The 24,315-nt window shown below is 40.4% G+C and overlaps 1 protein-coding gene across 1 annotated transcript in view; it reads left to right on the top strand.

Annotated features, from left to right (window-relative positions):
- CTNND2 (catenin delta 2) overlaps nt 1-24,315 on the top strand; it is a gene marked incomplete at both ends in the record, with an annotated part of 569,531 nt that overhangs the window by 110,806 nt on the left and 434,410 nt on the right. The gene's annotated exons all lie outside the window — the stretch shown is intronic.

Raw genomic sequence — 24,315 nt, 5'->3', positions numbered from 1 at the left:
TTTGTTTGTTTGTGGGTGTGTGTTTTTTTTAAGACCACTGCTCTAATTTTCTTTCATAGGTGAAATAACTACTTCTTTGTTAGCTTTTCAGCCATAATTTTGCTATTGGTCTGGCTACCCTATGTACTTTGTTTCTGATAAATATTTATCACCAAAAAAGGTTTGTGCGGTTTTTTTAGTGTACCTATAAGTGGGTTTTTCGAGTGCCACTGTCCCGATGATCTCAACATTAGCCGTGCCAAAATTAGCTCTGCATTTAAATAGGAACTTTATCTAGAACATGCATCTATGTACTCTCCCTGTGTTCAATGCACAAGTTGCCCGTCTTTGAAGAATGATTTTTTTACACAATATTCCTAACAAACTGTTATTTTCACAGTACCATTTACTTTGACAATCTGCACTGCATTTCATAGTAATTTAAAGTACGTCTTCATACTAGTATTAAATTATCATAATGAACCCGTGTAGCACATCATAAATAAGTTGTTTCTAATATTGTAGGAGTTGCCTGGCATATATTGAAAAAAAATTTTGTACACTGAGGACTTGCAGTAAATCAGACGTGCATCCATTGGTTCTGAGGAGCCAAACTATCCCTTTCAGTTGACCTAGTAGGCCAGAACTTGATTTGCTTTGTAGTTGTAGCTCTGTGCTGGAGACGTAAAGGTAAGTCACAATTTCAGGGAGGGAAGGGGGAAACAATGTACAAATTCTTAAAAGGTGCTGGGGGTACATTTTTCATTTGGACATCTAGCTCAGGTATTGGTCCTTCCAAGCAAAGGAAAAGGCTGCTCTTATTTTAACACAGCAGTAAAAATATGCAGACAGTTTCAAGCAAAGATGAAACCAGGAAGGTTTCATCAAAACCATCGCACGTTGAATGAGAGCCAAAGCACCTTTCCAGTGTCCTTCTATGCATCTCAATAGTAGGTTCCACTGAAATGGAATGGGTCAACAGACTGGGGAAAAGTTAATCTTTTTCCTCTGGACTAGGACAATACACTATTTGGAGGATTACCTGAAAACAGTCCTTAAAAGTTACAGGATTTCCTTGGATAAGCTCTTGTGATAACACCTTCCTGAAACATGTGACTTTAGGCTGTCGTCTTCAGCCTATCATGGCAGAATGTTTTAAAAATTTGTCAGTTTATTCATGTGTCAGTGATGACTTGCATACAAACACAATAGCATTGCTTCAGAGCACATGCATTATACGTGTGAATTTCTCTCTGCAGAAAATGTCACCTGTACTAATATTCTAGAAACACCAGTAGCCTACTGAGTATATGAATTTATATTTATACCCATGTGATCTGGAAAGACACAGGGCATCTCAGCCTTGTGGATGTGCTTGGTGGTAAGTTTGGTGATGTTTGAGAAAAACAGGGGGGATAACTTTGGCTGTGGCTCCTTTGTCATCCATTTTCCTGCAGTGCGTGCATTAAGACACAAGTGGTAGTGTTTCACAGGATAAGATGCTTACTGTTTTACTTAGTAGCAAAATTCTACATACTTTGGACTGTAAGCCATTGTTACTGTATGTAGATGAGTGAGTTACAAAGCAGCCACCCATCACTTGCAAGTGCTCACAAGAACAGAGGACAGCAGTGGTCAGCTTACAGTGCAACTCGAGGCCATTTCTGTTACTGACTGGATGTTTGGGAACCAGGCTAGTAAGTTTGTTTGTATGGTGCAGCATCTGAGCTAGAAAACCTTGACATCCCTGAATTATGTTTGCACTTCTGCACTTTTCTAGAAAGTACAAATCCAGAAGCATTTGGGCAAGTTCAGTTAGTCTGCTGAGCAGTGGACGTTCCTGGGAGCCAGGCGAGATTAACTTGTAGGCTAGGTCTAGTCCTTGGAGTGCTGTGTGGCTGCCTGCAGTGTAGGTAAGTTATGGGTCAGTAAAAGCGTATTAAGGATACCAGGAGAGCGTGCTGAAGAGGATGCTGTACAGATTTTTGCGTTTGTTCTCAAGCAGCTTGGGTATATGCAGCCCATGTTTTGGTTCAAAAATACAGGACTGGCAAGGAAACAGTCAGTTGTTAACATAATCCGTAACAAATGACAGCAAGCCAAATAAGGGATATGTGTCCACTGTACCATGCAGGCACAAACCTATCCTTAGGGCAGCTGTCAAAATCATACTGTGATTGTTTAAGTGTTCTTGTATTTAAAGTGTTTCCATGGTTGATCAGACCATTGAGGAAGTCTCAGGCGGTTGGGAGGGCAGGCTGCAGGGTAGCCTTGCTGCCATTGGGTCTCCTGACTCTGAGAGTTGTCTTCTGTGGCTTACACAACTTTTAGAAAGATAGTATGTTCTTCAACATTACTGTCGCTTTGTTTTTTTTTTTTACCAGGAATAAAGTTTGTTGCAATTGGGAGTAACCAGGGGTGGCAGTGATTCAGTCAGTGCCGCACGGCTTGCTTTCTTCTCTTAAACTTTTGGTCTGTGTTCACTCTTGCCATCGTGTCCTGTTGTGGACGAGGCTTGCGAAGTTCTCAAAGGCTGCTCTGGCTGCAGGGTGTCATTCTCTCACCTGATACTATGTATTGAACCATATGGTATATTTTTCGTTAGGAATTGCGTGAGCTCATCTAAAAGCAGTTATTTTCTAAATAAATTCTATGCTCTTTCTTTAGTTATTGAAGTGCTTAGAAATTTCACATGTGGCTGTGGTAAATGCAATACTAGAGATAAGTGGACTCATTTGCTCCGAAACAGAAATGCACACACAAATAGTACCTGGTTCACCAAAGTGAGTGAGGCTTTTGTTTTGTCTGTATATGCATGCAGATTGAAGTGTTCTTTGTATATTTCTGATCTGCAAACTTTTTTTCAAACAAAATGGGATTTATTTGCTTATTTTTTATTATTTCAGATATTATTGAATCCCACTATTACTTAGTGGGCTGCTACCAATCAGTGTTTTGAATGTTTAGTCTCCTGCAACATTATTTGGCTCTCAGTATGCCTTGACCCTATTTTTTCTGTACTGTGTTCAGAAATCATGGGACTACTGCATGGCTTCAACTCAGAAAGTCTGGCAGCAATAAACTTAACTGTTTCTTATTCTTACTTTTAGTTGTTTGGCATCAGCATTATACTGCCTCAAAATGGAAATGAGCTTGTATAAATGTAAAGGCAAGGTGTCCAGACACTGGTTTCTGGAAATAACTTCCTTCCATTAATAAGTTGTACAATGTGGCTGGCTGTAGCATGGCTGCAATATAGAGCAGAAAAAGAAACTGCCTGGCTGGCTGTAACCTCCAGACAGAGTCTGGATATCTATTTGGGCAAACTCTAAAAGGCTTTATGGTTAAACCTTTTGTCCTGCCAGGGCCAGGATCCTTGTTCTACCTTTACATTTCTATGACGGCAAATAGACTGAACCTGAGTTTTAATTAATACTGGCTCTTGAAAAACAAAAGTGCTCTTCATAAAATCAGTGAAATTCCTATTTGGACATAGGCACATTCTCCAAGCTCTTACACAACCTACTTGCGCAAGTTTCTCTCTTTCCTATGTTCATGGAATGCTTTAAAAGAGCAGTTAGCCATTGGTTATCTGGGGGGAGAAATTAGTTGCACATTTGAGACAGTCAGCGTATAGGGACTTTGCATTTTCTGAATGACAGAGTAGGTTTATTTAAAACAAAAAAAAGTGCTATTCCATCTAAAAATGAATATATCGGAAGGGAATTTGGAAAAAATAAATCTGTGCATTGTGAAGGGGTTGACAGTGTTTCTGGGGATGGGAGCACAGTCATTATTGTTTGCCAGCACTATACCTATTGCTTCAGGACACCTTTCTGTCATGACATAATGTTTTTTTATATATTATGGAAGTAATATTCGCTACGATTTTTGTCATTCCCCTCATGCTGATCTCAGCTGAAGTCTTGAAACACACACCAGTAAGGCACAATAGAACTGTGAAAAACAGTATTTTTTTTTTTTTTTTTAAATTAGGTTAGGTTGAAAACTGATTTTTAAAAAAAAATCAGTTTGTCCCAGTTTACCAAAATATATGCAGAATTGACGAACAGCTTGTTGGCTGAGCTCAACAAGCAGGAGAAGCTGTAGTCGATCAGTTCTGCCCTCTTCAGCAGGTGTAATACCAGTTGATGGAAATTGTAATACATGGTTTCAGGGGACATGTGGATAATGTGTCCAGATGATAGCAACATCAACAAAGTATAGAAAAAAAAACATGGGCAGATGTTTGGCTTATTCTGTTTTACATGGGTACATGTACTTAAATTCACTCTAATGGAGTTTATCTACTGTCACGTTGTGGTTTGTTCTGTTACAGAGGAGGATTTTATGGTAGGCTGCAAATCTTACAAAACAGTCCACCTGTTGCAAGCAGCTATGTTTTGCAGTGTCTTACCTGCAGATTTTTTTACTTTTTTAAAAATCTTTCTTTCCAAACATATTTGAGTGTTAGGTTTGTCTACAGTGGGACAAATTGCTTTGTGGTTTTGGCATATAGCAGGTTATTCTTGCACTGAGACTGGATACTTCAGACCTTCACAGACAGAAAGAAGATAAATTACACACTTTTCAAACTTCAACCTCAAGAAATAAAATGCCACTAGGTTTATTAAACTGAAAGATTTTTACTGTTGGTTTTTGTTTTCCACTCTGTGTGCCAGGAGTACAGTCAATTCTGAAATTACTGAAATAGGACTTTGACTAAACTTGATCAATACAATATTAAAATACATCAACAATGTCAGATCATTAAATTATGAGTCCTTGTTCTTCAGGCCTGTTTATGTATAAATGAAAGTGGTGGTGAATCACACTATCCTGTAATCAGAAGGTCTTGTTGTCGATATGCAGATATGGCAAGAGCATCCCATGTCTGTTATCGGCTCCAGACCCTTTCCTTGTCATTCTAACTACTAAAGAACTTTTTAAAATTCTAAATCACCATGGCTTGCAAATTTAGATTCAGTGCTTTGTAAGATTAATTAAAAAATGTATCAAACTGTAATTTTGAAGCTGATGTAGGCAGTTAAAGAAAAGGGGTTTTATCTGTTATTCATTTAACACGGCATGAAATTAACATCTGAATCAAATAGCAAAATTTTAGTAAATATGATCCAGTATCTATCCTGAGGCCTTATTATTCCATGTACATAGTAATGTTTTCAAAATTTAATTTTTTCTTCTTCCTAAGCTGTTCAAAATGTTCCCCCTCACCCCATTTTTCAATAAGACATTGTGTGTTGATGTTTGTAATTAGATCATTTGCATACAGCAGTTGTCATTAAAAAGTTAGCATTTTCAGTAGTTAAAATGTTATGACATCTGAGTTATCCAAAGCTTTCCCATTTCTAAGTATTTAAAATTATAATTTAGGTCACACAGTTCTCATCATGGTAACCATTATTTTCAGTCACATTTCTCACATGACTGCTGCTCAGGTTGAAGTTTGTTTCACTGTAAATAATTTTGTAGTCTCCATTTTAGTGGGATTCTAGTATAGAGTGTTCGGGGGTTTTTTTAGGCAAAACATAGTTGTGAGTTATTTGCCTGAAGTCCCGTATCCAGAGCCGTGTGTACTCAGTTGCTACTGAGATACCGGTCATCCTCTCTTCCCGAGAAATAGCTGAGCCTGGTATTAAACCTACCCAAAGTAGTGGTGTGCATAAAACAGTATGTAAACTCACTAGCAGATATAAAGCCTCTTTCACTGGATTGAGGGATGCGCTCTGCAAATTCAGAAGAGGAAGTGAAAGTCCTAAAAAAAAAAAAATTGGTACCCACTTCAGCACACCTCCAGGAGATTATGCTCCCCTTATCCGGTCCTGACAATAATCAAGCTGCTAAACTTTGTGACAGAATTAGGGTTGGTTTTCCAGACTTCCTCTTGGCTGTAGAGACTTCACCTTACGCTTCTGGTAGTCCTGAATCTGAAAGGGCTCCCTGCTCCTCCCCTGTCTCAAACATGAACTGGAAGAACAAAAGGTAGAAACTGTTCTGCAGTGTGGAGATACGAAGCTGCTTAGAGGGAAGGGAGATGATTTGTAAGAGTTAGATTTTCAAAATCCTTCCATCTAAGTAGTATTACACTGTTGTAGAGGGGTTTGCTCTCTCCAAAAAATATGTGGAAAGTGTCTAGAGACACTTTATATTCCGATAACGCTGTCAAAGACATCCCAAATGTTGTTGCAAAGGTCTCTGCCCGCTTTTAATGGATGTATTCAAGGGAGGGAATACTGTATTTCTTTCTCTCTGTCTCTCTCTTTCTGACTTTGCTCTGCAATGGACATGAGCCAGAGAAATGTCTTTCTTGGTCAATGCAGTCTCTTGTTTGAGGAAATGGAGTGACTACAGTCAGTGCATCCCATTAAATTATTTATTTGATTCTAGTTCCAGTGACTTTGCTTTTGAAAATTAATATATACTTTACCAGACATTTAATATGAAAAAACAGTCTTTACCAAGTAGAAATCAAGCTTTAGGAGTGGGAAATTAATACAATAATGAGAAAACTTCAGTAGAGGTGAAACTTGGCTTAAAATCCTGACTTTGGTATGCTAAATATGTGCTCTTCCTTTTTAAGCCAGAGAAAATTACTTTATAAATTTCCAGCACTTGCTAAGTAATTGGTTTGATGTCACATTTTTCTCATCAGGTGGTTGGATAATCTAAAGGAATAGACAACAGGAGAGGCTCAGAAAATTAAGTAGTCTTTCTTCTGTTCCTCCTGTTTAGCATTGCAAATGTTGCTGGTACTTGTGTATTCCAGGCTGCTGAGACTCCCCTCGAAAGGGTCTGAATCAAAGGAGCCAGGCTTATTCAGGAAAGAGGCTTCTCAGGAAAGGGTCTTCTCGGGACTATGTCCAGTGTAGCTTCTCACATAGAGTGGGGAGACTTCCTGTTGTGCATGGGACAGGCTGTTACTGAAACTGGAGACTGTCCGTGAACAGTAACAAATCAACCTTGCAAGATAAGACAAGATGGACCCTCTACGATCAATTCAGAAAATGAAATAATATTGTCCCATATAACTTTATAATTGGACACCCTATCCATTCCTAGCCTGCAGACACACCGGGAGAAGTTCTGGCTATCACACTGGTCAGAATAGGAAAACTCATAGAAATTATCTCTTTTACTGCAGAAGTGTTATGGAAGGGAGAGTAGTTTTAATGGCATGGGAAGTTACCTAGTACTGTCTTCATGGCAGCTGTCTAGTCAAATTTTTCTGCTTCTGGAGTGGCGTGTTTGCCTCAGTAACCTTGGTAATGCTAGCTGTAGACAGGGATATGCCCCTTAATCCCATGTGCCAGAACATGGGGGCCAGTCAGCTGGCAAGCAGATTTGCAGAAAAGGACCTGGGGGTCCTGGTGGACACCCATGTTGAACATGAGCCAGAAATGTGCCCTTGTGGCAAAGAAGGCCACCAGTATCCTGGGCTGCCTTAGGAGGAGCGTTACCAGCAGGTCAAGGGAGGTGATCCTTTCCCTCTGTTCAGCACTGGTGAGGCTACACCTGGAGCACTGGGTCCAATTCTGGGCTTCTCAGTTCAAGACAGATACGGACATATTGGAGGGTGTCCAGCAAAGGGCCACTAAGATGATGAAGGGACTGGAACATCTCTCCTGTGGGGAAAGGCTGAGAGAGCTGGGACTGTTCAGCCTGGAGGAAAGAAGGCTGAGGGGGGATCTCACCAATACGTATAAATACCTGAAGGGATGGTGCAAAGAAGAGGGAGCCAGGCTCTTTTCAGTGGTGCCCAGGGACAGGACCAGAGGCAATGGGCACAAACTGAAACACAGGAGGTTCCCTCTGAACATCAGGAAACACTTTTTCAGTGTGAGGGTGACCAAGCATTTACACAGGTTGCCCAGAGAGGTTGAGGGGTCTCCCTCCTTGGAGATGTTCAAAAGCTCTCTGGACGTGGTCCTGGACAACTGCTTGAGCAGGGAGGTTGAACCAGATAACCTCCAGAGGTCCCTTTTGACCTCAAGCTTTCTGTGATCCTGTGAAGATGCCTGCTGTGCACGGTTAGGGCTGATGTGTGGTACCGATACATTGTGTTGTGGTTTGTGAGCAGGTTGAGGTTTGGAAGTGGCCAAAGTAATCTGCGTCTTGAATACGTTGTGCAAACATAGATTGCAATTCCATTTTCTCATTATTTCAGGCTAGCCAAGATCATTCAAAAGGGTCACATTTCATCTCATTTCTGTCTCTGAGACATTCAGCTGTGGAAATCACATGGCTTTGACAAAATAATCCCAACACATAACTGGATTTTTCAGCATCTCAGGATCGTGTTAAGACTTTGGCACCATGGGTTTGGTGTTGAATTTTTCAACATCAATTATTATGGTGTTTTTTTGTTTTTTGGTTTTTTTTTTAATAAATTTTTAATAAATTTAGTCTTGTGAAGCAAAAATGAGGTTCCCTCATGGTGTTTCAGTTTCTGGCAAGTGCACATCTCTGCTTCCCCTTAACCAGGGAGTGGCCAGAAATACATCTGCTACAGAACCGCAGGCAACCTGCTATCGGAGGACCTGGGAGCGGAGGAGAGCTGAGCGCTTGCCATCCGTCCCAGGTCTCCTTCCTCTGACCTGCACAACCAGGCACTCAAACCACCGTGTGACGTGTATTCGAACCACAGCAGCTCTTGTCGGACACGAAGGGAGGTTTCCATGCTGCATGGTGCTGCCCGTCCGTGCCTTCATCCCTCCCAGGCTGCGTGGTCAGCTTTGCTCCTGCCCTGATGTCTCTGAGTGCCTTGTCCAGGGAGGTGAGAGGGAGCTTTGGGGCCGGCAGTTCTCCTTGCCTCCCTCCTGGACCAGTTTGGAGTGGTTTTCCTGGCGCTGCCATGGAAACGGTGCCTGCAGTCACAGAAGAGGGGACGTGTGTGGCATTCAGCCGCTGCCAGGTGTGGGGAGGAGAGAGCCGGCATTTTACCCAGTCCAAGTTCCCACTGCCAGGAGAGACGTTTGATTTAAGACGGGGGGGGCAGGGGGAAGAACAGAAATGTGCTCTGAACCACAGCTCAGAAAGCGTGGGTGGACATCAGTTCGGCTCCCCTTTCTGCCATTAAATTAGCACTACATTTAAAATTCGGTATGTACTGGGTTGTTTTTATTTACTTCGCCTTTCCTTTTTTTATTTACCTTGCCTTTCCTTTTCAATACTGTGATACCATGAACCGGTCTGTTCTGACAAGGGAGTTGCAACTCCTACCTGCCCGTTCTGCAGCCGGGGCCTGGGGCTTGAGCGACGTGCATTGTATGTGCCGGGTCTTTGAACCGTTGGGGTTGGCAGCGCTGCCAGAAGGCTCCTGCGTCCCTTGCATGGGGGTAGACACAGTCTTGATCACTGTCTTTTTCTGTAATAAAGACTTGAATTTCAGACGACTTCCACAGTAGTGCCAGTGAAATATCCTGAAAGGAGTTACAGAACAAGTTGGGTCATTTATTATTTTTACACCACTTCACACCTTTCAGTGAAAATAACAATGACTCCCTTGGCTCTCTCACTCTGTAATTGTATCAAAGCAGTAACTGATATCCCTGCTGTAAGGAACATCCCTGTAGATATGTTTAATGTCTGTTTTCATCTACTGGCAGTTTCCTGAACAATGTTTTGGTGACAGCTGACTAGTCTTTGAATGGAAATCTGTCCTGTAATTGTAGAAGCAGCACCATTATTTCAGGGAAGTTTGGTAATTCTGAAGTGCAGCAAGCGTCAGTTTGTATGTTTGATCTCCCAGAGCCATAACCACAAATCCAGTCCAGTATATTTAATTCTTTCATTGCATTCACTGTTTTACTTAGAATGAGTAGTGCAAATCTGTGAGTCTTTTTGTTTGAGGACTCTTATTTTGTGTTTGATTGGAAGAATGTCCCAGATTCCCAATCTGGATATTTTATGGATGAAAATCTGTTTTGATATAAAAAACTCAAACTGATCCATTATGTTTTATGGTTTCTATTTTGTGGCAATAAGTGTCCGTTTCACTAAGGAGAACGGTCGTTGTTGGTTGGACAACTTGTCTCCACTGATGACCTAAGTATATGCTGAAGGAAGAGTAAGAACAGGGCAAGAATATGTGATACAGTCTCCTAATACTCAAAAGCCACCTGTTTTCAGATTTCCACAACACAGGGAAATTATGATGTGTTTAGTAACTGTCAAAAGCATGCCTGTTACATAAAGGAACATCTTATCTCATCTGTTTTCGAGTCTGGCTCTTATTTGCTTCATTTGATACACCCTTCTTGTTTTGGAAGAGCTAGTGAATATGCTATGTGGGATTTTGTAGACCTCTGCTGTGTTGTCCCTAAGCTGTGTCTTTTCCAGAGTGAAGATTCCCAACTTCATTGTTCTTTGTACAGAATCCATTTCATAATTTAGCTATTGTTGTAACCCTTTTTTCTATCTTTTCAGTTCTACCACATCATTTCAGACATGGGAAGAGCAGCACTTCTGTATTGGGTTTGCGTGGCAAGGTTTTGGTAGCAGGGGGGCTGCAGGGGTAGCTTCTGTGAGAGGCTGCTAGAAGCTTCCTCTGTCCAACAGAGCCAGTGCCAGCCGGCTCCAAGACGGACCCACCACTGGCCAAGGCCGAGCCCATCAGCGACGGTGGTAACGTCTCTGGGATAACAGAGTTAAGAAGGGGGAAAAAAAAAAAAATGCATGGAGGGACCCAGGCTGGAGCAGCTCATGAAGAACTGCAACCTGTGGGAAGGATCCACGTTGGAGAAGTTCATGGAGGATTGTCTCCCGTGGGAGGGACCCCATGCTGGAGCAGGGGCAGAGTGTGAAGAGTCCTCCCTCTGAGGAGGAAGGAGTGTCAGAGGTGATGTGTGATGAATTCACCACAACCCCCATTCCCCTTCCCGCGGCCCTGCTTAGGGCAAGGAAGTAGAGAAAATTTGGAGTGAAGTTGAGCCTTGGAAGAAGGAAGGCGTGGGGGGAAGGTGTTGATTTGTTTGTTTTTGGTTTTTTTTACGTTTGGTTTTAGTTCTCATTACCCTACTCTGATTTGATTGGTAATAAGTTAACTTTGACAAGTCAAGTCTGGTTTTCCTGTGGCGGTAATTGACGGTAATAACATGTTACCCTGGAAGAGACAACCAGGCCAACAGCTCAGCAGGCCTAACTTGTCAGGGAAAAGGAAGTACTGAGTACTAACAGCAGGAGACTCCCTTCTGTGGTGAACTGAGGGCATGCATCTGCTGACCTGACACAAAGTCATGTCAAGTTTGCTGCTTGCCTGAGGTCAAAATACAGCTTAAATCCTGCATAGAGAGACAGCCAAGACTCATCAAGTCCAAGGACTTGCTACTCTTCCATGTGGGCACCAACAATACTGCAAAGTGTGATCTGGATAAAATTAACCCAGGACTGCAGAGTCTTTGGGCTGTTAAAGGAAAGAGGCACTCAAGTTGTTTTCTCCTCAGCCTTGCCAGGGAAGGGTGCCTGCAGAAGCAGGCATATCATTTAGGCCAGCACCTGGCTGTGTAGCTGGTGTCACTGTCAGTGTTTCTCCTTCTGTGATCAAGTGGGTAAGATCTACCAAGTGAAGAGATCCACTTTTCAATGAAGTGCAAGGATGCCTTTGCCAGTAGTCTGGGGAACAATGAAGTGGACTTTAAATGAGGATTAAGTGAGTGTGGAGACAGTTGAGGCTGTAGGGGACGAGGTGAAAGCATGTGTGGAGCAGAGCCATAGGGGAGGCTACCACACTCCCCTCAGAGACAAGACACGTCATCTCAAGTGCCTGTATACCAACTGTCACACTCTGGGGAACAAAACAGAAGAAATGGAGTCCTTTGTAGAGTCACAGAGATTGGGATTACAGTAACTCAGTGGGAGAGCTCATGTGTCTGGAGTCCTGCAATGGACAGTTAAGACCATAAGGAAAGACAGACAGTGTAGAAGATAGGTAGAAGAGAAAAAAGGGTTGTGCTCTGTGCGAAAGAACAGGTTTAATAAACAGAGGTCAGCTGTGGTCTGTACAATGCTTTTGGGTCAAAATCAGAGCCATTGAGAGAGACCTTAGGATCTCTGCTACAGACCTGTATCAGGAAGAAGAGGTGGAGGAAGCCTTCTTCATTCATCTCCAAGAGGCCACAGGTCTGTAGGCCCTGGTTCTCAAAAAGGAATTCAACCATCCTGATACTTCCTGGGAAAGCAACAGAGTGGTACAGAAGCAATCTGGGAGATTTCCATGGTGTGTTGAGGACAGCTTCCTAGTGCAGTCAGTGCATGGGCCAACTAGGAATAGTGCTCTTCTGGACTGAATGCTGACTAATGAAGACATGTTTGAAGATACAAATGTCAGCAGCAGCACTGGCTGTAGCGACTGTAGGAGTGTAGAGGCCAAGGGGCTTGAGGAGCACAAGTGATGAAACAAAGACTTGGATTTCAGAAGAGCAGATTTCAACTCACTTGGGGAACTCGAAGGAGGGATCCAACAGGAGTCTGCCTTGGAGAGCAAAGAAACTCAGGAATACTGTGTGATTTCCCGATACAGCTGCTTCTTGAAGTACAAGAGCAGTCTATCCCTCAAAGCAGGAAAAGGAGCAGGCCTATAAAGTAATCAGTTGGGAAAACATTGAGCTATTGAGAGAGCTCAAACGAAAAAAGGAGCACTACAGCAATGCAAAAGGGGGCAAACTCCCAAAGGGGTATATAGAAATACTGATTCAATGTGAAGCAGAAGTACGAGAAAGACGTAGGCCTTCTGCTAATTAGGGCCAGCAAGTTCATAAAAAATGGTGCAGGAAAGGATGAGGCACTCAGCCTGTCTTCACAGGTAATGTCAGGCCCCAAAACACTATGTCAAGAAGCAACGACAAAGCAAATGGCAAACCAGTGATAGTAGAGACAAGTGAGGGACCATCTGTACAAACTGGACAGGTACAGCTCCTGTGTGACCCAATAGGATGCAACTGAGTGTGCTGAGGGAGTTGGCTGGTATCCTCACAAAACTACTCCCTAACATCTTTGAAAGGTCATGGATATAAAGGGAAATCCCATATATCTGGAAAAGAACAAATATTACAGCCATCTACAAAAAGGGCAGAGGGGTAGATCCAGGAAACTACAGACCAGTCAGCCTTATGTTTCTGGGAGAAAGTATGCAGCTCATAGAAGCATTTCCAGGCAGTTGAAGGACATGTGAAGTTAGGATCAGTTTTGCTCCACAAGGATCATCTTCTGCTTATCTACAGGGATTTCATCTCCCACTTTGTGTCCTGCTTTTTCAGGCTGTGAAAATGTCCTTCTAAAATACTGTTTTCGCTCTTCAGCCTTATTGTCCTGTATAATTTTGTGTTGTTGCCAAACTTGGTCACCCTGTTCACTCCATGTTTCAAGTCACTTATATATGTATTGAACAGTGTGGAACACAGAACCAGAACTTTACTCGTGGACACTTTCAACTGTGAGAATTCACCACTTATTTCTAATCTTGACCTCTTATTTAAGAAGGTACTTATCCATACAGGAACCTTCTGGATAAGTAGTCCATGTTTATGTCAATGTCCACTAATTCTGTTCCATGTTATAGGCTCCACTAATGTGCTGGGTACGACTGACTGACTTGCTGCTCCGTAGTCTTATAGACCTCCCTGAAAACTGGCATTGCATTCAATGTCTTTCAGTTCTCAAGTACTACATCTGTTTTAAGCTATGTATTTTTTAGTTCCTTCAGAACTCTTGAGCGAATCTGATCTTCCAATTTATTACGGCTTGTTTTGTCAATTTGTCTCATGACCTGTTCTACAGTCACTTCAATTTCAGGCAGATCCTCTGATAAGACTCCCTCAGTGAGTTCTTAGCATGGGAATTTCCCATGAAATAGCAAAAACCTTTCAGAAGGATTCATTTAGTTTCTCTTCAGTGAACCTTTTTATATCGTGACCACCCAGTGGCTCTACAGACTCTCCAGCAGCTTCTTGCTCCTGATGCATTTGAAGAAGGATTTGTTGTTAGCTCTGATGCCTTTGGCTATTTGTCCCTTAGAACCATATTGTGCTGTCTTGTGTTTTTATATTTAACCTGTCAGCATTTATGGTCCTTTATTTTCTTAATTTGAAAACGATTTCAGCTTTCAGAAAGAGCGTTTTTCTCTCTGTCCTGGTTTCAACTGGGATAGAGTTAATTTTCTTTCTAGTAGCTGGTACAGTGCTGTGTTTTGGATTTAGGATGAGAATAATGTTGGTAAGATTGATGTTTCAGTTGTTGCTAAGTAGTGCTTACACTAGTCAAGGACTTTCCAGCTTCTCATACTGCCCTGCCAGCAAGGAGGCTGGAGGGGCACGAGGGGCTGGGAGGAGGCACAGCCAGGACAGCAGACCCAGACTGGCAGAAGGGATATTCCATACCATATGACGTCATGCTCAGCATATAAACTGGGGGCAGTTGGCGGAGTGGCAGCTGCTGCTCAGGGGCTCACTGGTGCATCACTTGTTTCGTATATTCTTTTATCATTATTATTATTTTCCCTTTTCTGTCCTATTAAATTATCTCAACCCATGAGTTTTATCTTTTTTTTCTCATTCTCTCCTCCATCCCACTGTGGGGGAGTGAGTGAACTGCGTGGAGTTCAGCTCCTGTGGGGTCAAACCACAACAGTTTCTAACAACTTCCTTTGCCCTCCTGTTTAACTGTGCTAACTTCTTTTTATGTCTTAAGCTTTTCTTGATACACTGCATCGGCCCTGTGCTTCCAATATGGAGGCATCAAGAAGTTTCCGTGGTGCCTATGAGGACTTACTGTTAGCTTCAAACAAACATTTTGATTTTTTGTTACGTATTTTCTCTTTTTATGTGTCTCATAACTGGCATATTTTCTGCCTTCTGTAGGGATGTTGCATCTGAGCACAGAATGGTCACTTAAAGAGTGGCTCCTCAGACGCAAGATGTCAAACCATCTTTTGTGCGTTACCTGACACCAAGTCAAGAATTGCATCTTTTCTTGTGGGCATCCTAAGCAGCTGTCTGTGATAGTATCCTCTCTGTCACTTTTGTTGACTGTACAACTGCAGGGGGTAGTTGAAGACTTCCAAAACTATTGTGTTTTGTACCCTTCTTTCAAAGTAGGTCTCTGTGTTGATGGATAGCTAGTACTTCCAACTCCATACTATGTCAACCCATAGAAGTTCGCTTTATGCAATGAAGTTGTTTGTTTAATTTGATTCTACGCTCTTTTCCTATCTTTGTCCATACTACAAATGTTATCCTGAACTTCGTGTTCCTTACCTATTTGTTTTCAAACAGGTAATTTTTAGACTATAATTTCGTTATGAAAACCTTTTTACTTCATTCAAAAGGTGAGCTATTTATACCAGGAATTAGGAGAATAAGATCGTAATGATACTTCTTAAAACTAACATTTTCATTACTAATTGCTTTTCTCTTTCATAAGGAACAATATGAATCTGCTGGGAATTTCTTGAATTTGTGGTCTTTCTGCAGAGTAGCAAGGAAAGGAATGAATTGCCTAATTATTTTACTACTTCTCTCCTTTGTAATAAAGGATGTAAAAAAAGATGTAATAAAAGAGGAAGGATTCAAAAGCTATCAAAGTTAACTGCTACTGCCACAGAATCATCTGTGAGAGAAAATGTGCAAATCTTGAGGGTCTGCAGTCCTTGAGTTCAACTTTTTTAGCCCATGCTGTTTGAAAGCCTGTTTTTCTTTTCCTTAATACTTAATGGTAGCCAAAATAAGTGAATTATTTAATTAATCAATGTACTGTCTGCTAGTATACTAGAATTTCTTTTTAACAAACATCCCTGTATTTGTGCTGAATTTACTTACAGTTTCATTGTAATCTGTTTATTTTAAAGAGCATCCACATTCAGTAAGTGTAACAAACTGAGTCCTGCAAGTATGCAGAAAATCAAGCTTCTATTTTGTTAGTTTAAGAAAAGAAAAAAACAAAATCCTACAGGTATTAGTTTGCATGCAATATGTTGCTCTAAAAAAAAAAAAAAAAGCCCGTCTTGCTTTGTTAGGTAACTTTTGAATCCCTTACTAACATGCTAATGACTAGCTCTTTAATAGCTATTCATGGCAATATTCAGATCTAGTATCCTAATTAATTCAGAGATTCAAGGATAATTGCAAATTACAGAGTCTGTTCTTAGATATGCTGCACTGACAGTCTATGTATGGATTGAGAACTCAGTCTCTCTTACAAGGCAAGGAAAATAAAAAGAGAAAATTGTTTACGAGAATGATCTCTCCAGTGGAAGAGGGGAAGAGGAAGGGACTAGATGTCTCTAATCTCTTAGACTATTCTGGACAAGTATAAAGCTAATAATTTATAATATGCTGGCTCTCCATCTCTACGCGATGCCTGGGATGATGTGTATCTTCACAATTCTCACGGGAGAACTAGTTAAGAGATGTATAAATAGTTAACTGGAGAACCCCATGAATAAAATGATGGAGAAGACTTTAGATCTCTCAACATGTAGACAGGCTGCACAAAAAGTGTTGCATGTTATTGGTATCCACGTACACTGCTTTGTATCCTGACACCTCTGTAGCTATTAATAGCATCTTGGCATGTTGTCAATAAGACCACAGATCAGATCAGAAAAGAAAGGGAGACTAGAAGAGGAATATGTTGTCAGAATCAAAAAAGGTTTTCTTAATGCTTCAGTGTCTAGAATTTTTTTAGAAATTTCACTTTTTGAAACCATGTTGTTTCCATTTCTTAGTTTTTTCACGTCTTTAAACCATGCAAATAATTTTACATCATAATAAAGCAACTTCCAGCTGCAGCAGGACTATGTTGCTCTTTTCAGAACACAGTTGCCCTCAGATATGCATTGGAAAATCAAGGTAAAAGGCATCAGTCCACAGTTCTGTCTGGTATATTAATTTTCATGAACATGCAAATTCAGGCTCCAAAACCTGCTACTGTAAATGGAATTACCCTTTTCTTTTCCACTTAGAGTGAATCTTTGTGCCTGGACAACTGAGAAGTAAACGAGAATGACAAGCTCAAGCTAGCGTAACACTGAAGAGTCCGGATCTATTACTAAAGTCCATCTTTGTTTCTCTCACCCTCCTTGGAGAATATGCACCATCTCTGAGGTTTTATTTTGCTCCCACATTGAGCTTTATAATTAATAACAATAAGCACTAAAGCAAGTCAAAGCTAGTGACTTAGAAAGTAAATTTATCTTGGGTCCTCCTTAAATGGCTGCTGCAGAAGGAGGAGAAGCAAAGGTATGAGATTAGAAAGCTCTAAGTAGTTCTAATCCTGTCTTAACACTCCAAGGCTTTTACTTACACTTTATTACTTTGGAGACTGAAGTACTTCGCACGGGAGGAAGTGGAATAGCACAGCAATCATGGTGGGTGATAAACCATTGGGAACGTTGGCAAGGGATGCAAAAACTAGTGAGAAGGAGAAGAAAGGAGTGAGCTAAAAGACTAAAGCTGAATACAAAACAGAGAGAAGAAAAAATGGGGAAAAAAGGAATAGGCAATTTGTAACAGAAAAATGGAGATAATTTGAATAACTTTGGTGATTGTGCTGGAGAAGAAATAATACAATTTCCCTAGGAACAGAAGTTCAGGCAATCGGGCAGTGTGCCTTCAGAGAGCAAGGCTTGCCTCTAACTCACAGAGGAACAGGGCAGTGTGCCTGGAGAGCTGAAATGTGCAACTGAATGCAATTGTGACCTCATTTGTATCAGGGTCCTAAAAATAGAAAATAAAATAGGGTCTGATGTCTATAGAAGTTGTTAAAGGCATGAGAGGGACTTCTTTGAAGTAATCTTACATAACAAAGAAGGAATAGTTTATTTTTAAATACCATAATCAGCCAAACTAGTTCTTTACTCCATAAATAATCCATATGCATAATAGCCCAGATGCTATGTTAATCTCTTGTAAAGAAACATGGGATTGCTAAAACACTCAGATCAGGTGAGGGAATGAGCTAGAGAAATACAGGTTCAGGCTGATAAAATAGTAGCACTTACATCAAGTCAGATGTGTCTTTATTTAAGTGTGATGATGATCATGATGACTAGAGAACTTGATAGCCACTGATCTCTAATCCATAATACAGATTGGCATAAAGCCTTGGAAAAATTTCAAGAACTCATCAGTTCTAAGATCATGGAAAAACTAGGTTTAAAGAGGCCTCTGGAGGTCTACTCCAAGCATAGTCTGTGTTAGATCAGATGTGCAGTTAACTTTCAAAATTATAAGAATGGACATTCTACAACCTACCTGGGAAACCTGTCCCTGTGTTTAACCACCCTCGCTGTGCTGTTTGCTTTTGGAGTTTTTTAGTTGGGTTTTTTCCTTGCATCCAGTCAGAATTTACCTCATTACAACTTGTGACTGTTGCTTTTGTCCATTTGCTGTATACTTCTGACAAGAGCCTGGTGATGTCTTCACTACAGTCCCACATTAAGAAGTAAAAGTCTGCGATTAAGTCCTCCCTAGACCTTCTCTTCTCCATGCTAAACAAACTAAATGCTTTCAGCTTCTTGTACAACACGTGCTTTGATCTTCTAACCATCTTGGTGACCGTCTGATGGTCTTGCTTGAAAAATCTTGTCATGGCTTTTGATCCGGTGGCCCAAAAGCAGGCACTGTACTCAAGATGCAGCTTCAGGAGTACCAAAAGGAAATACTTCCTTGTTCTGCTGACGGCTCTCTCGCTAGTGCCATGAAATAAGTGGTTGGCCATCGTCACCACAGGAATGTGCTGCTGACTCGCAAGTTGTTGTCCACTAGACCCCCAGGTACTTTCTGTGGAGAAGCTGTACTGTTACATGAGATTCCATCCTCCATGCAGGGCTTTTAATTTTCTTTCTTAAACTTCATGACACTATCATTTCCCTGTTCGTCCAACTTGTCAAGGTTCCTCTGAATGGTAGTCTTGCCCTCCAGTGTATGAATTGCATCCTTCAGGTTGGTGTTACTTGGAAACTTGCAGTTGCATATGGGTGCAGTCATAGCTATTGACAAGTTTTTTTGGGTTTGGGTTTTTTTTTTTTAATTCTTTTTTTTTTTTTTTTGCCTCCATTAAGATCCTGCAACAACATATCCACCACTGAGTTTTTGAATTTGCCACCTCTCTGCTTATCTGATTATTACCTTGTTGTGAGCTTCTTCCCTCACCTCCATGTTATTCAGTGAAAGGGGAGAATGAAACAGTGAAAAAGAATAAGAACAGTACAAATGATAACACAGTCCAACAATGGAGAAAGAAAGGAAGCTGGAAGAATTGAATGGTATGTTCTAAAGTTCAGTTTTGAAGCTTCTGAACAACATTCAGTATCAGATGGGTAGGGGCATTGCTGGTGATGTTTTTATCCTGTTTGAAAGCATGAAGACATTTTGTTATTCTTCTAATTACAGGATGGGCTGTCAGGTCTGGTTTGTGTCTGATGCTGTCCCTAGGTTTCTGCCAAGTGAAACTTTCCTAGATTTTGTTCTTTTCCTCAGGAAGTATGTGCCCCAATTTTAGCTGCTTATGTGTGTCTGGTACAATAGGTTAAGAATAGTTTGTTGCCAACACTCCTGTAAGTAATGGCATTTACTTGGAGTTTATAGATGTGCAGTATATGGAATTAGGCATGATGCCATGGGATGTGCATAACTACTTGTGACATTAACTGAGGTATAGTTTTTTTTCTTTAATAGGTTACAACAAGATAAAGCCAATGTTGCACATTTCTACAGCCTATGCACTTTAAGCTGTGGTTTCTAAGAAACTCTTATGGAAGACTTCAATCCAGGAGACGATTTATTTGTTTGTGTAGCTGTAATCAGGCTTTCTCTGTTCACCTCACCAGGGATTCCCAGCTTTACCTCAGTGCTGTTATTTGTCTGTATTTGAAGATTCAGAGGATCATCAGTGCACCAATTTGTATTTGTATAGCATATTTACAGACAAAAGCTAAACACTTTTCCTCTTTTAACGTTATAACCTTAAGATTCTGGTGAATTCAATAAATCTGCAAGGCTGTTCAGCCTAAACTTAGATACATTCTTTTTTTCTATCAGCTGCTTTTCACTATCTCTACTGGTTTTGCTGTGTGTTTTGCTCAGCATCAATATACATCTTTCTGTGAAAGTATTAAAGGATTACATTAAGATTGTAAAGGACAGAGTAAAGTGAGATCAGCTCTCAATACCAGCCAAATTTCTTTTGACCTGTTTTACCCCTCCCAACATTCAAATGGGTTAATACAGACCACACAGCAGATACAAAGCATAAAAATAATAAAATACCCTCTTACTTGGTGTGCCCTGAGCTCAGGAGTTCATAACCTGTCCAAAGGCTAAGATTTCCATGTTTATGCAGTTTCTGGACCACTGTGAAACGTGTATGACCTGACTCAAGTCTTACTTAATGCTTGAAGTTTTGGTGGCTGCAGAGGGTAGATAAAACAGAAATCTCATACTGAAAAGGCAAATACGTCCAATTGCTGTCTATCGAATAATGAATATTTTTTTACAAAAAACCTCATAGTATTGGACAAATACAACTTTTAAACATAAATTGCTTCAGGCCCTAACAGATGCATACTCTCTTTATCATTTCAAAACAATTGGATAAAGTTATCATGAAGTTCTTCACTTTCCAAGCTGTTCTTTTGAGTGATTTCTCTGGATTACTCTCACCATTACCTCTAATCTTTTTGTTGGCTTGGCATTCCCACGCCCTTTCTGGTGCTAAGGACTGACAGACTGGTCATTTCACTTTGCTGTGCCTTTCCATGTGCACTTGCTTTGGCATCATTGTCCTTTGTAGCACAGTCCGGGAAGCTGTGCTTGACATGGCATTACTTAAATTATTTTTGATGTTGCAGTGCAGTTTCTGCAGTTCTTCATTCTACAATTGTCTTGACAACAGATTTGCATAATCAGTGGGTAGGAATTTGTTTTTAATTTTGATGTTCCAATTAGCTTGATTCAGATAAATAATAAAAGGTTGTGAAGATAACACAACATGGCATGAACTGGTGAAAATGACTGTAAACAGAACAAATGAGACAAATGATGGAGTCAGGTTCAGTGGTTATTTTCATAAAATGTAAGCAAATACTATTTCTAGTTTCTGTCTTCTTGCACCTTGACAGCTGTTTAGATTCCAAACATATAGATTTATTCAAATATTAGTCACTCTCACTGCTTCCCAAAGAGAAGGAAGCTTATTAATTTGTTTTCTGCCAGAGATTCTTGATACAGAGGGATAGCAGACTCTCCTAACTCTTACTTGATATCTTTTCTTCTTTCATTCCAAAGGCAACCGTGTGGGCCTGCACCGTGGTCATCACATGAGGGAATACCTAACACAGTTGTTTGTTAAATTTAATGTAGAGGATAATTCTGATGCAATAATCATTTGGCTCTGCCCCTTCACATATCCCCAACCCCCCCCTTTCATCTCCTTCCTTCCATCCCTAACTTCTGGTGGCACCTAAGAGAAGACAATTAAGTCAGAAATACAGGCAATTAAATCAAGCTGGTAATCAAGTTACTGTTCACCTATTCTAGCCAATTTCATGCATTAGAAACCCAAGATTACTTTTTTTTTTAGGTGAACCAGCACATACCTGCTTCTTGCATGAGGAGGAACATACATGCAACTGTCCTTTTCCAGTCATCTTTGCAGGGCAGCAGTTAAATACTGTGGGCAGTGAAACCAGAAAACATAAAAATTTCTGCATCTTAAGAAGAGTAGAGTTCCCTCAATAAGGGACCGAGGGGGGGGGGGGGTTGTCTGCTTAAGATGGTCATTTTAGGGCATTTGCTAGAGTAGCAATTTGTATGGTAGGACTGAAAGAGATTTGTGGAGGATGAGTCATGAAGTATGCTAGGAAATGAAAGAAAGAGGGAATGCAGAAGAGAACAGAGAGGAGTAAGCAGGAAAGTAAGATAAATGACAGAGTCAAGAGCAGAAAAGTATATTTTGGAGATCAGACTCATAGCAAAAAATCTTCTGTAGACAAAGTAATCGTGATATAAGGGTGTTAATTGGGGAAATGAAGGGGTGTCTGGAAAATAGTCAACCAGAGTGATCAACTGAAGGAATACAAAGCATAGAAAATTTATGAGAAGATATACAATACAGCTAGAAGAAAAGAAAAAGGCAAAGTAAACTTTACTTTTAAAGTATTTCAATACAATAGGCTTGGGGAATTTCTTTATGTAGTTGACTTGGGGTAGCTGGACAAAACAGCTGAAGAGAGGTTGGTTGAACACCTACTGGTATAAAAGGGCACAATGAGCTGCACTTGTCTGTCTGGAAAAAGGCAAAAGACAGCATAGACGGTCAACGAACGTTAGTTCCCGAGTCCTCGATTCTTACATTCATTTAGTAATATTATAAGGCCAGCTGCATCTTCTCACTATGCAGGTAAAAAAAGTGCCCTCTGCTAGGCCATGGCAAAGAATATCTCTGACCTGCCTCACTTGGCATGGCAGGAAGTGAAGCTGGCTGCATGAAAACGTATGCGAAGTGTCAAAATGTGCATTGATATCTTGGTCGTGATAGAATCAAGTAACTTAAAAAATGCAGTGCAACAGAATAGCTGTTAAAGCTTTTGCTTTTATTTTGAAAGTAAACTTCACACTCTGTTTGGTTTTCTTCGGTATTCTATACTATCAAAATTTCTCAGTGCTTACATGCTTTGATAGAAGTGTGCTGGCCTAGCATGCCACTGGCATAGCTATGCCACTTTGATTTTACATTCTTGAAAAATTTGGTAATATTTTTGTTGAAATCCTTCCTGCAGTAAGTGTATTATTTTATGCAAACAAGGCCAGCATTTGAGTAATAACTCTTGGAAATTTGACCAACGGTCTCTTCAACTTTTCAGACAATTGATTCTACTAGGTGAGAGACAAATGCTGTATGTAAAGTAGGCATATCTGAAATAGGTGATCATTATTAGGTGATTTTTAATAGCCCTATCTGCAAACAACAATGAAAAAGACATTTCTGAGCACTACAAAAACATGCAGAGAATATTATTAACTATGATTACTGATGCACTGTTAACATTCAGTGAACAGTGTTATTTTGCTCTTTATGTCAGTCTGGACTCTTGATGGTATTCTTGTACTCTGGGTAGTCTTGCTTGGAATAATGAATGCAGAGTTAAGTAGGCTTTGTCAAATAGTCAGTGGCCATTTAAGTATAAACTGGCTATTTCCTGCTGTACATAACCTGCGTGGACTTCCTCCCTTGCTCGTAGTGCTGTTCAGAGTTATTCCATGCCAATAAAAAGAGAAACAAAGGGGGAATGATCCAGCCGAATTAGGTAGAACAACCATCAGCCTTTTCCTTCTTCCATTTCAGTTATGGTTTGCCTCATTTCAGAGATTTGGAAAGTTTAATGCCTCTATATACACTTGGCTTGTTTAGGTAGCAGTTAGGATGAAGACTTGAACCCTTCCTTCTATCCTGACAATTTCTTTCTTCCTCTCAAATACCAAGTTCTTCAGTGGAACTTGGTGGATGTAAGCAATTTCTAGTGCTGTTTTTCTGCTAGGCAAGACACTACTGGGGAGTTATTCAAGGGACTCTCTCCCATACCTCTGTCTTACGATGAGGTCTTTTTTGAAAGAAAAGAGGGAGAAAGAGATAGTGGGTGCATTTGTGTGGACACAGGAATAATTTAGCAAGTAGACTCTGAAAATATTTCTCCTTCAGCCTTCAAAAAAACCCAAAGAAAAAGGGCAAGAGAGCTGTCCTATTTACCTGTGAAAATGATTTAATGTAACTATGACCAAAATTAAAGGGCAGCAACATTTGGCAAATTTACAACAAACACAATTCCCCAAAAGTGTTTCAATTTTGTATTTGATAAAACTACTGCTACCATATGTGGGAAATGCAGCTTTTTAAGGAATAGTGGGGATTTTACTTTTATTGGGTTTGCTTCTTTTTTTTTTTTTAATTTAAAAAATAGTCTCTTGTGTCTAAAAACAGAAACTCTTTAGAAGTACATTTATAAGCTCTGTGGGTAAATCTTATCTGTTGGAACTGGTTTGACTTCCTTGACAAAATCAAAGGAGATACATTCAGTTAGTGGTAGGATTTTTAACATGGCTTTTGTCAAAACTACTTGAGTTTCCTTTCTGTACATCTTTAAATGGAGAAATTAAACTCTGTTCAGTCCATAACAACACACCTTCAATTTATTTTATTTCATTAGTGCATACTGCAATGGTTGACTTTTTGAGTACAAAAGCTATCATCACCACATGATCATCTGCAGAACCTTTCATCTTTTTTTTAAGTAACACAAATTGTTCTCATTTGTCATCATACTTA

Source organism: Phaethon aethereus, assembly GCF_964289735.1.
Source record: "Phaethon aethereus genome assembly, chromosome: 2".
Taxonomy (NCBI): domain Eukaryota; kingdom Metazoa; phylum Chordata; class Aves; order Phaethontiformes; family Phaethontidae; genus Phaethon; species Phaethon aethereus.
The sequence above is the reverse complement of the archived record's forward strand: the minus strand, read 5'-3'. Positions and strand labels throughout refer to the sequence as shown.